Source organism: Lepidochelys kempii, chromosome 11, assembly GCF_965140265.1.
Source record: "Lepidochelys kempii isolate rLepKem1 chromosome 11, rLepKem1.hap2, whole genome shotgun sequence".
In the NCBI taxonomy this organism is placed as follows: Eukaryota; Metazoa; Chordata; order Testudines; family Cheloniidae; genus Lepidochelys; species Lepidochelys kempii.
In genome coordinates, this window is record NC_133266.1 from 43,888,962 (window position 1) to 43,902,416 (window position 13,455).

Consider the following 13,455-nt stretch of genomic DNA (forward strand, 5'->3'; position numbering starts at 1 on the left):
TAGAGAAAGGGGAGTAGCCTTTGTATCAGCCTTCCCCATGAAAATCTGTCCACATTTGGCCAAGTTATAAGCACACCTAGTTATAAGTCTTTGGGGGAAAAAATAATAGCAGTTCACACATGCCCAGAGACTTGCTAGCCCTAGAGCTGGACACATCAGCAAATAAAGACAGATATAGTGATGGATTTTAAAATGCCTGGTGACATACCAGGCATTTTAAGTGGTTCCAGTATGGGGGTTACAGAGCTCCCTGTGACATATTATAACTAGAACCCTGCAAATCTGCGGATATCAACGGACCATTATTTGTGGATCACAGATTGGGCTCTAATTGTAACCCATAGGTTGGGGTAGGCTCTCCTCAACCTACCCTAAGATTCAGCTCACTCTTCTGACTCCTTTTGCCCCTGCCCTTGCAAGGAGGACAGAAATGGAAGGGACCTTGGTGCATGAAGGCCACAAAGTGTCCTCCTATCCTATTTGTAGAAGGCCCATCAGTAAAGTCCCAGAATGATCTTTTACATGTGGGAACCAGACCTTTTAGCCTTTTAACTGCACTAAAAACTGGCCTCAAGTTGCAATGAACTAACATACCTACTAAGTACTCCCACTAATCACTAACTCCTACTCCTATTTGACCTACCTGTGCCTCCACGATGCTGCAAGGCAGGCAAAAATCCCACCAGGGCTCTGGCATTTTGGCCCCAATGGGAAGAAAAAATTCCTTCCTGACCTCAATCAGGCAAGACCTGCAGCATCTGCGAAGCGCAGCTCTGAAACTACAGTTATAAGAGGGAGGGTAATAGAGTTTAAATTAATGAAATGGGAGAGTGAGGGACCAATAGCTCTCCTCATCCTCCAAAAGGCCAGTGGGTGGATAGAGCCTTTGGAGGATGAGGGGCCACCCCGGATTCCCCCAGGTTGTGCACTCCTTCCCCCTTCTAATGAGACTGTACCAATCATCAGTGGTCCCATCAAGTTTCCCCACACCTGGAGGTGGCTGGGTGGCATTCAAAGCTAAAACCTTTGAGGAGTCAATCCACACTGAGCAGACTCCAGCCTGGGGCTGAGCGCAACTTTCCCTGAAATTTCAACTCTGGGTTGCTGGCAGCCCAGGTGGCAGGTACTGGAAATGAGGGCAGGGAACATGTCTCTCCTGTGCTCTTAATGTTCCCCTACTCCATCCCTCTCCCTCCATCTCCTGCTGGACCCAGGCAATGAGGAGGAAGAAGCTGCCTGATTTGAATGCAGAGGGGACAGAAGTCAGACTTGGAGGGTTTATGTAGTGAAGGAGGCTGTTGTCTGTGAAGTTGGAAGCTGTGTACTCTTTGAAGTACTGGTGCCCGCAAGTCTAGGCTTGCCCATAACTAAGTGCCCTCCCCCACAATTAAGGGAGAGGAACAATTAAGTCCAAGCTCCAATTGATTACTGGGGGACAACAAAGGAAAACCAGGAACAGGAGTGAGGTCAAAGGTTGAAAATCAAGGAACCAGAAAGGGACACCAAGTAGAGAATCTGAGACCGCGCCCACCGCTCCTCACAGGCATTTAAGGAGTCAGTGGACACTGCCCAAAGGAACTCTCCCGAGAGATGTGAGCAGACAAGAGACAAGAAATAGGCCCCACAATTGCAGGGCACCCCGACCCCTTTCAGCTTCTATCTTGGACAGTGCCAGAAGGAAGTTGATGAGGAGATCCTGTGACTTTGTGGGGCCAAGGTTGCGGTGTGCATAGATCAGCAGATGTGGGGGAAAGTTTAGCCAGAAACTCAGTAGGAGGTTCTGGAAGAGCCAGAAGATGGGCTGCACTCTGACGCATCCTCTGTAGATGTACACCAGGGTCTCCCTCTTGCCACAGAAATGACAGATGTCAGGGGGTTTTGTGCAGAAGAATGTCACAAGGCAGTATCAAAAGAAGCATCAAAATCATTTTAGATGGATAAACAGCTAAAAGTGGTACAATACAAACAGGCAGCAAACATACCAAAATGGGGTTCCACACAGCTGTGGAAAACACAGAAAAACACCAGCACAAGTGGTAACTGCCCTTAAACAACTAAGGTCTTGTCTTCACTGCTATATGAGGATTTGTTTTTTTACCTCAGCATGACTAACATGTGAGCTATCTCAAGGGAAAAAAAAACATGAAAACAAAGCACTTTAGCTTTCTTGCCAGGTAAACTAGATGGGGTCAACCATAGGTGGCAGTAAAGTGCTGACCTTGACGGGTTTACCTCACAATAAAATGAAAGTGGGATTCACTTCTTCAAGGCAGGGATCCCACATCATCATTTGTGTTATATATGTGTATATTTATATATATGTATATATATATATTTGTGTATATACATATGTGGTATAATAGTAAGTTCTGTACAGTAGAAATACTACTGTGATGAGAGCAAGATCAGAATCTATATAGAATTGCTCCCTGATCCTATGATATGAGCATAAATATGAATATTAAATAATAATAATTCAAATGTATTTACATAGACAAATGTAAAAGAAATATTCCATTAAAATTTAGACTTTGTCCCACGAGACTAAGATTCTAAATTATATAAATGTCAAAGAAAAGTACTTCAAGAAGATTATTCTGATCAATTAAAAAGACTGGATTGTGCACAACTGCATAGTTAAGATACAAATAATTATGAAAGCAAAATAATAAGTTGTTGATTGTTAGTTGTAAATTAAATAAAAGTAATTTTCAAAATTTTGAAATAGACATTAAAGCAATTATTTTTCAGAATCTGAACAAAGCCTGTATTAATTTCAAATTTTGAAGATTGAGACTCTGAATTGTGAGACTCTCAAACTCAAAATTTCTCTGGGATTAAAGCAAATTTGAATAAATCTAAATCTGAATCTCAATATGGCAGCATATTTCTGTTCTGCCACTTCACTATCAGTACCTACTGATTTAAATCACATTCACTGTACATAATAATACTGAGAGATTGGCTGCCTCTGATCCTCAGTGCAAGTTCTACTCTCTGAATATTATGTTTTTGTCAGCAAAATGTAACTGTTCTAACAAAACACATTAATCAACACCAGGAGTCTTTTTAGACCTATCTAAATACTATCTAAATGAATTATAAAATATTTCTTTAGAAGAATTGGCTTTTCCTAAAACATCTTGAATTGGAAACAAAACTAAATTAATGCAGTAATGCCAAGACTTTTCATGATGAATAAACAAGACAAAAAGTGTATCCTTGAAATATGCAGAAGCAACATATTAAAGACAAGCAGATACGTTACATTTTCTCCTGATAATAATGTATATTTAAAGGTAGCCACTAAGGTGTCAATACTAATTTAGTGGATCAATTCCATTACATACTGTTAACTTTTCCCACTTAATCTCATTTATTAAAGCTGCTATATTTGTTGAAAATCTGCAACTATAATTTAATAAAATATTATAAATGCAACCAGGTCCAAGAAATATCTAATTTAGTTTATTTAAACATACATGCCTGTTTCTAATATAAACACTTGAGCTTTCCATCGAAAGGCCCCAGAAGCATTATTCCTTTATATTCAGGAATGAACCATTGCTAATTACAATACTGCTTACAGTAACTCATCCAGTTCTGTGTGCTGAAGAACAGGAGAATCCTGTTCAGAAAGATAGCCTTTAACATTTTTGTAAAATGTCAGGAGTTTAATAAGTGAGTAAAATATTATTTAAAACATTTGGTACCTATGTACACACTGAAAACTCTGATGGATGATGATAATTCTTTGCACCCACAGCAATTTAATTAAACTACCCTACAGCCCTGCAAGGCAAGTGAGTATCTGTATTCCGATTTATCCTGTACGGATGGCTTGAGAGTTTTCTGTACATCAGTGGGCCATGTAAAACATAATGACTCCAAATTCACTCTTTCAATGGAATCTCTGGGCCAGAATCACGGTTGATGCAAATCAGCATAATGATTTATACTACCAAAGGATCTGGCTTTCCATGTCTAAATAAACTCTTTCCGTATACTTGTTTAAAAGATATGAGTTCTTTAACTCTGCTAGCTATTAAACAGATTTGGCAGACTGTTCTCTTTGGGAAATCCTAAGTGTCCACATTTGCAGTTTTAATAACAACAATCTGCTTGAACGTAAAATGGATTTGACACATAGAGTTTGTAAATTGATAAAGGTTGAGCAAGAGAGTGATACATACAGATACACTATTAAATATACTGCATAGTACAGTATCTCATTTGTTTTGAGCTAGTCTTCTGATTCTATTTTTACTCACTGTGATTTACCACCAGTATCCTCTGGGTGATAGTTAAGGAAACAGATGCTGGGAATCTCTGTCCCTCTGGTTCCTGAGAGGAGGGCTCTGACTCACACTCATGCCCAGTCTCTCCTTTGTACTCACACATGCAAAGGGTGGTGGAGTGAAACTTAAATTACTGCTTGATTTCCAGTTTCTCATTGCCAGTTTCCTCAAAGTTTCCACTTACGTATTTTACTGCCTTACCAGTTTCATTTAAAACAGACTTTATTACATGTTTCCCCTTTCAAAACCTGAACTGCATGTTCCCAGGATAAAGTTAAATTCTTTTCTTTCAAAATATTCTTTATTTAGGATTTTCCAAATGTAACTAGATAGAAAAATGTACAGATCTGGGACTAAGTTAATTTTTAACAGATGTTTTATTCTGAATTTTTCCTCTGACACTGGGGAAAAAAATACATGTATAGAATTTAGCATAGAGTTTAGTACTTAAGAATGAAAGACATATTAGATCACCAGTTTCATCCCATAAAAGGGAAGAACAGAGCTCTCCAGCACAGGACATATATTATGAAGATATTATTATACCGAGTGTGTGCTTATTTATAAAGGCTATCATAAAACTATTGTGTGTTTGAATATATAGGCAAATCTTAACAGGATTGTTGGCTTAAAGTGACAAATGGGTTGAAAAAATGGGTTGAAAAAGCCGTAGGCCAAGGTAGTTTGTAGTGGTCCTCTCCAGTGCAGTAGGACATACCAGGTGTGACCTTGCACGCTATTGATCTCAATGGATGTTCTTTAAAAACTGGTGCCAAAACATGCAGGCCTGTAGCAGTGAAGGAGTTAAACTGCTTGCCTTCTACTGTTTAGAGGAGATGTCTGCTTGACTAGAATAAGTCACAGCACAATTCTGAGATGTGGTCCAGTGCCATTCAACAATGTGTTCTGGCCTGGCACAGTTTATAGAAGAAACAGTATAATTAATTTGGTGGAACAGCTGGATACACAGAATGCAATTAATTTTGCTCTGAATATTAACAGTTCCACAGTAGTGGGAAAGGGATGATATCAGTCAATAGATTTTTAGATTAACTAGTTTGTGAGCAATAAAGCAAATTAATTCTGGCATTCTAACAGAATTTAGATCAACTGGAATATGAGAATAAATTTAACAATTTAATAAATATGCACACAAATTTATATCAGAGTACATAACACCTAACTTTCAACCTCTAGCCAAAAAGTGAAGAGAAGATTCAAAGAATCAGACTACTCTGTTCATTAAATAGGGCAAACATGAATCTTCCTCAGTTTACTAGTTCATCTTTTAGTATGTAAATAGATATATCAGAACAGTGCATAACTAACATTCATATGTTGAAAAACTGTATCTCAGATAATCAGAGATATAGGAAATGTCTCTTTAATAGCTTCTTTCAGGAATATTTCTCTAGTAAATGCTGGACCTCCAGACAGATGGTCACTGAACAAGAAACAGTTGAACAGTGGCACCCAGAGGTGAAAAGTGTATTGCTCCTAGAGATTTATATTATTTACAGTAAATGTATTTCTCAGCTACCCCTTCTGTCACTGCCATCTTACTCCCTTCTCCCTCCCCCATCCAAGTAATCAATGCCAGAAATAGTCCTTTTTGCTGCGGTTTAGAAGAGCATATTCCAGTTTCCAAGAAAACCTGCTTTTTGTAGCAACTGCCTCGTGTAGTTGTGTAGAGAAACTTTCTTTTCCTGTTTATTTTCTCTCACAAAAATATGATAAAAATAATCATGACAAGGAGCAGTATCACCTCAGATGTAGTGCTGAAGACACAAAGCCCTGTACCCTCCCTAAACCAACAAAATGTAATGGGTAGGGACAGGGTATTAGAGCAAACTTTAAGGCCCTACTCTCAAAGGTTGGTGGATGTCTGGGGAGGGGAGCTGGGGAAGGTGGTAGGTGCAGCAGTGCCCCTGCCACAAGTGGTCCCTATTCTGCAACATGAGAACGCGTTCAATAGCTTTCTACAAGCTGCATTATAGAGAGCACAGAAATTCCAGCACCGAGAGCGTCACAACTCATCTGTACTAATCTCTCAGCACTCTACTGAACACACACCTAAGTGCCAGTTATTTATTAAAGAAAATGCGTGGTTCTCTTGCATCAATCTAAGCGAGGCCCAATAAAATCAGACCCACTGATTTTTAATTAAAAAGGCTGTCCACCTTTGCAATTAACAGTGGGTGCCTGCACTGCGCAGTTAAGAGTGGGGTTTGGTACCTGCGCTGAACTGCGGCAAACCACATCCACGCGCTCCCAGGCGCCTCCAATAAAGCTGCTGCTAGTGCGGCCAAAAGAGGGCAAGGATTTCTGCAAACATCTGTTTAAAAAAAACACACACACAACAAAACTGGCCTTTGTTTTTAGCTCGGATCTGAAAGACAACGTTTATTTAACTGGGGTAGGCAGAGGGGACTAGGGAGGTGGTTGGAAATAATCTGATCCCATGGATTTTCATTTGTTATTTAACCTTTATTGACAGCGCGATCCTTTTGTCTGCTATCTTCCCCACACGTTGATGTCAGGGCGGGGGGTATTATTATTATCACGCGTAAGAGGCAAGGTTGATGTGACAGGCGCCGGCATAAAACTCGTCTTTCTCGAGCTGTGCCTCCAGTTCAAGGGTCCATAAACTCCAGGCAGACAGGAAGAAAAATATTCCCAAACTTATCCTCTGCTCCAGCCCGCACAGGGTTTCATTTAAACTGCCTACCATCCCTGCGTCCTACAGGAGCCATCAGCTGAGGTTAATTTTCCATGATTTATGGGGCAAAATATTTCCCTTCACCTGCCTTTCAAGCAGGATTTAAAACAAATATGTAAACGCACATGAGGAAAAGAATTATGGCTCCATGCAAATCATATCATCTCCCCTCACTCCCAAACAAGAATCTGACTATTTGCATGCACTTTTTTGCACTAGAGTTCCAGTGCAATAATACGCTGCAAAGATTCAGGATGTTGCAGTTGAATGCAAATCGTTGGGCTGGGGGAAGCTGCATTGCAGGCAGAGAGCAATCCCCTTTTCAGTGCAATGATCCCATAATGATCCCTGCCCAGTGATCATATTACCATAATTGTATCGCATAACGTCAAACTTATTGCATATTTTAACAGATCTTAGGGTTTATTGCACATCAATCATATTGATCCATTGAACTGCCTCGCCGCATGCATGGAAAATCAGCAGCTTCTCGAAGTGCAGAGAAAGGGTGGGGGCCGGGGCGAGGATTCGGAATACGGAGCAGTGGGTAATGGCGCCACCCTGTGGCTTGGAAATATAAATCGTCTAGCCTACATTCAAAAAAATAAAAAACCTTGCTCTGTGGAGTTATTCCATTGCACACTTAATTAAGTTTGTTTCCATGTCCTTAAAATACATTGTCAGGACGTCTTGGTATAAAGTCGGACACTCACCAGAATAGGGCAATGATAATCATCAAGTGTTCTTTCCACATATAGCTCTACAATTCATTGACATTGAAGACATTATTCATTATTTGTACTAACTGAAGTTTTCATTTATAATTTTTTTCCTCTCAAGGAAAGCCCAATAAAGATTGATTCAGACATGTAATGAACATTATCAGTGCAAAATCCCAGATTATGTAATATGCAGCCTTTCAACTGCATCAATCATAGGGGGGATTTACTTTTGATGTCCAGAAAATATTATAATGAGAGCATTTATGACTGTTTGGCTTTATTGTATTCAATGTGTGTTCTTTTAGCAGTTAGGGACGGGTTTTGGCTACATTGTTTTTACATTTTAAGTTTTGGTTCCCAGAAAATGTCGTCTGTAAAGTGATCTATTCCTTCTGCAGCAAAAGTGACTTAAATGCATGACTGAAAATATAAAACTTAGCAACAATGTTTTGACTGCAATTCCTTTTTCAGGACTGAGCCATAAAGAAAAAAGGTATAGAAATAAATTATATTTATTGCCAAGCTATAAATAAAGACAACACCTTTAATTTCATATAAATATATAGGATGGGGAGGAAAACTCTGTGAAGGGAAAGAATGGAAAAAATGGTAAATATTTCCTTTGAAGGAAAAAGAAAGAAAGAAAGAAAACCACTGTTCCTTCTAAACAAGCACAGTTGCCTTATATGGATGTACAAAGAAAAATTAACAGTCTTTACTGGTAATAGACCAAGTAAGAGAAAAGTTGAAACAACATTAATCTTCTTAAAAAGAAAAGGAGTACTTGTGGCACCTTAGAGACTGACAAATTTATTTGAGCATAAGCTTTCGTGAGCTACAGCTCACTTCATCGGATGCATTCAGTGGAAAAAATAATCTTCTTGTTTCAACATCAATATTAAGATAAGTGGAATACCAGGGGCAGGGTAGTTTAGCCTCCCTCCACCCCACCATTCTTTAATTGCTTTTCTTTATGTATGTCCTTTTAAAATAGCTGGCTTTTGGGAAAAACCCTTTCCAACCCTGAAAATGAAAAGATGTTGCCTTAACCCTTGTTGTTTTACTTGCATCCCTATATGTCTTTTTTTCCTAGACGCTATTAACTAAGGAGATCTTTCCATATTTAATTGTCAATGTTATGCTTAAATACCCAAACATATTTCCCTGCACCCTCATCCCCCACCCATCTTGCAAACACTGCTGCTTACCCTGCATGGGTGTGCTTTAACACAAGAAAATTGATGTTTGCAATACTCTTGCATTTGGGTAAATAGTGTGAGAATTACAACTGTGCACTCTCTTTTTCCACTATTAACATTACTGTTGCCTGTGTTCATGCCTAGAAGCTGAAGTGTCCTGTAAAGTGTCCAGCCACATGTGGGATCCCCTTATCGGCCCCAGGTGTGAAGGGTGGCTGCACACTGATCCTGTCCCATTTTAAATCTGTTTAGAAGGGCCCGGCTTGGCAAATCAAAGCTGGGGACACACACAGTCCGATCAATTATAAGAGACTGTTTTCTGACATCAGCTGCAGACTATTCTTAACACCATATCAATACCCCAGAGAAATCTGGGCAAGGTAAGTGGCCCCATAGTTAGATTATTTTATATATACCCACCTCAAATACAAATTATGGGCCTGATCCTAAAATTCCTGCTTATGTCTATGATAGCTGAGGAGTGCTAATAGTCTGCATCAATTATCATATTAGTAAGTGATGCAGGTGCTGAGCACTTCTCAGAAACAAAGTAATTGCCAAACTGGATCAGGTCAATGGTCTAGTTAATCAAACATCCTGTCTCCCATAGTAGTATAGACAAGGTGCTTCACAGGAAGGTGCAAGGCAACCCATGAAGTACAATTCTGGAATAAGCCATCCATAGTTAAGTTTTTTCCCAACCTCATGCAGTTAGTGGTTGGCATACATGCTAAAGCATGAAGGATTATATCTAATGTAACAGTGAATGTTACTATTCATATTACTGGCTACTATCTTGGATCAAAACAAAAAGATTTAATTTTGGATTGAAAATTGGAAGTTGAAAATATAGCTGAAAAATTGGAAGCCTTCAAGAGAAGAGTAGACTGGACAAAATATTACACAATGTAGTGTAGGGGTTACACCTGAATTGACATGGAGATGGGCTAGATTATCAAAGAGGTCATTTCCATTTCTAACTTCAATGACTATGATTAAAAGGTTATAAAACACTTGAATTAAGTTATTTAATATAATTAAAATATATCAGTGCTATATAAGCAAACTCAATGATATATCTTTATTTCTGGACATATAATTTATATGTTAAATAAATAAGGCAATGTTATTTATTTTATAATTTCTGACACCATTTAGAAAAATTAATTGCTTTATACACAGATGTATAAAGCCTTTATCCTGCCATTGGATCCATATAGACAGATCCTTGACCTGTGCGAATCTGACTGTAGGTTCAGGGCCTAACATTGGACAATACGCTACATTCTACCAAACAAATACATATACTAAAATGACAGCATTGTTTGATAGCACTCTGAGTGTAAAAATAAGTTACATTTTACATATATTTATTTTAAATCTTTAAACATAGGCCACATTTTCTCCCCACAAGTGCTCTGTATAATGTGTTCAGTGATTTGTTAAGGGCCAGATCTTGCAAGGTATAGATATAAACATACACACACACACACACACTTTCATTTATATATATATGAAACATTTTTGTTCATGTTTTTATGTTGACTTCTGTTGCCAAACTACAATGCTTAAACTATGTTCTGTAGGACAAATAAGGGCTGGATCGTGAAGCATTTACTCAGTCAAAACTTCCAATGATATCAATAGAAATTTGCCAAAGTAGGGCATTAAGTGGGCAAAAAGTTTGACAGAACTACATATTTTTGTAAGGTGATGATAACACCCTAGGTATCATAATCATAGGACCAACATGAAATATAGGGGAAAAATTACATAATAATGGTCAGTTATTAGACCAAACCAATGTGTTCTACCACTCGGGAGTCCTTAGTTGTCTTACTTTCTCAAGAATTCCCCTCTCCTGCAATGGAATATGTAAATCAATTGCAAAATGTAAATCAACAGTAATTATTTTACTACTCAAAAGAAAATCAGTTAATCCACTTTTCTCTTGTTTGCCTCTCATTCCAGAATCTTTTATGCTTTCTGATACTTTAAAAGCTAATTTTGATGGCCAGATGAGATAAGAGCAGTCATGAGTCTTCTTATTGGATGTGGAGCTTGCCAAGCCAATTTACCAATTAGTGCAGAGCTCTCAGACCACCATTAAATCTGGTCAGAGGGCAGTCATCAATGATGGGTGACATTGTCTGCCTTTGGCCACAGCCACATATGGGATCCCCTTATCGGCCCCAGGCGTGAAGGGTGGCTGCACAGTGATCCTGTCCCATTTGAAATTTGTTTAGAAGGGCCTGGCTTGGCAAATCAAAGCTGGGTACACACACAGTCCGGTCAATTATAAGAGACTGTTTTCTGACATCAGCTGCAGACTATTCTTAACACCATATCAATGCCACAGAGAAATCTGGGCAGCGTAAATGGCCCCATAATGGGCACTTTGGCAACAGGTGCACTCTTGGGTGGTCAAAGAGGTCTATTGTGGTAGGCTCTGCTTTGCCTGATATTCTCAACCATGATGGATGTGTGGAGGAGTGATGTTGTTTAACACAGGAAGCCATGGTACTGGTGTGGGTCTAATCATCCAAGTTACTATTTGCATAGTTGAATATAGTTGTGTGTCAACCAGATTAACATGAGATGATTTAAACCAGACCAGAGCACAGCATCATGCTGCAGAGTAATAGAGGGCTAAACTGGTTGATCAGAGATTTTTGAACATTTTCTCCCCATGAAATGCTAGCCAATTTGCTTAGAAGGTTGATATGTGAGTAAGGTATCTTAACCAGTCAGTTTTTCTCAAGTGGTTAAGATATGTGAGAGATCTCTCTAGGGTTACTCTGAAGTAGACTGGATGGGATTCGTGTTTCAAGCGATATCCATTGAGAAACATATTCAGTTCTTAGGCTGCTCTAGTGTTGTAAATATGGAACACACTTGAAACTGTCTCAGTCACACTTGGTTGTAAAAGCCACCAACTACAGTATTTGGCCATCTTAATCAAGTTAGTGTTTAGAGCATCTTCAGTTCTGGGAATGACTGTGCTCAGATGCCAAAGCAAATATCTTCTGCATATGTGAACTTGCAGGACTAGAAAAGCAGAAGTCATGAATACCGATCCACTTTTAAAAGATCACATAATCCAAAGAATATATAAGCACCTTTAGAACCAATGAAGTGAATTAAAATAATCATTTGTGACTTTAATATTTACCAGTTCTTAGAGGACCATGTAAAAGGAGGAGTTAACATTGTAATAGATAAAATCTAATTTCACCAGTACAAAGGTACTAGAGCAATGTTAAAATCAGGAAAAAATGTGTTACTCTTTCAATTGTGTCTTTGCTAACAATTTGGAGGCATCCATTGTATTACTACTGCAGTGTTATTGAGCTAGTTTTATTAAGGCAAATTTATAGCAATGTTAGAAATTAATACCACTCTTATTTCCTCCTCTGCCTGGCTTTATTGAATGCCATGGGGCATATTAATCAGTAAAACCAACTAGTGCATGAAATAAAAGTATAAATTAACCAGTAACATGAATGTAAAAAGGGGCTTAATAAAATAGAAATAAATAACACTTTAGTGATAATCAACCCAGCCTGGCTTAACCAACCACATAGTGTCATACTGCTAAATACAAAAAAAACCCACATTTAAATAAAGTTTAACAGACAAACATAATAGCCAGACTTCAGGATAATACTTAATTCACTGCATTGTTTAAACACACACAAAATCTTTCAAGGTCCAACCCTGATGTAGGCAAAACTCCAGTTGACTTCAGGATCAGGCACAAAATGTGAAATAAGAATGATATCGGAGTAATTCTGCTCTATGAATCTCTATGGTTAAATATGCAACCATATAGGATATTTTGCATGGTATATTTAACATATATACACATCTCCAAGTATCCAATATTTACCTGATAGACCAGAACCGTCTTTTTAAAGCCATTTCACCCGACAGGTGGTATATGTGTAATGTGTATAGTGATTGACCTTGCAAAGTGTGAAGCCATTCTAACCTGTCATTAAAATGCATATTTTTTAAAAAACATGGTATACTGAAACACCTTTTTTATCTCTAGGGTCCAATGCAAGTCAATGAGACTACTCACCGTCCATAAAGTTAAGTCCATTGTAAGACTTTGCAGGATCAAAGCTCATTTTTCAAGCATAAAATTATTCATGAATCAATTTCTACCATTACTTCATTTGTCCATACAAATGCAATACCACCTGTTTGTGCCTGCAAATTCATTAATTGTATACTCAAAATGTTTGTATTCAAAATTAGAGGCTGAAAATTTGGCCCTAAACCTGTGAGAAGCATAAAATAGCAAACTGTGAGCTCCTCCTACAGGCTCCGCTGCAGAAGTAAAGTAACAAACTTGCCATAATTGTTCTGATATGGATGATGCTGACATACAAACATGGAGCAACTTCATGACAAACATGAAGCTGGATGGAGGTGAGGGGGGAAACACTGCATCAGTGTTTGCCAAAGGAAGAAGCACAAAAATGGTGAAGAAAAAAATGTTTACTTGCAAG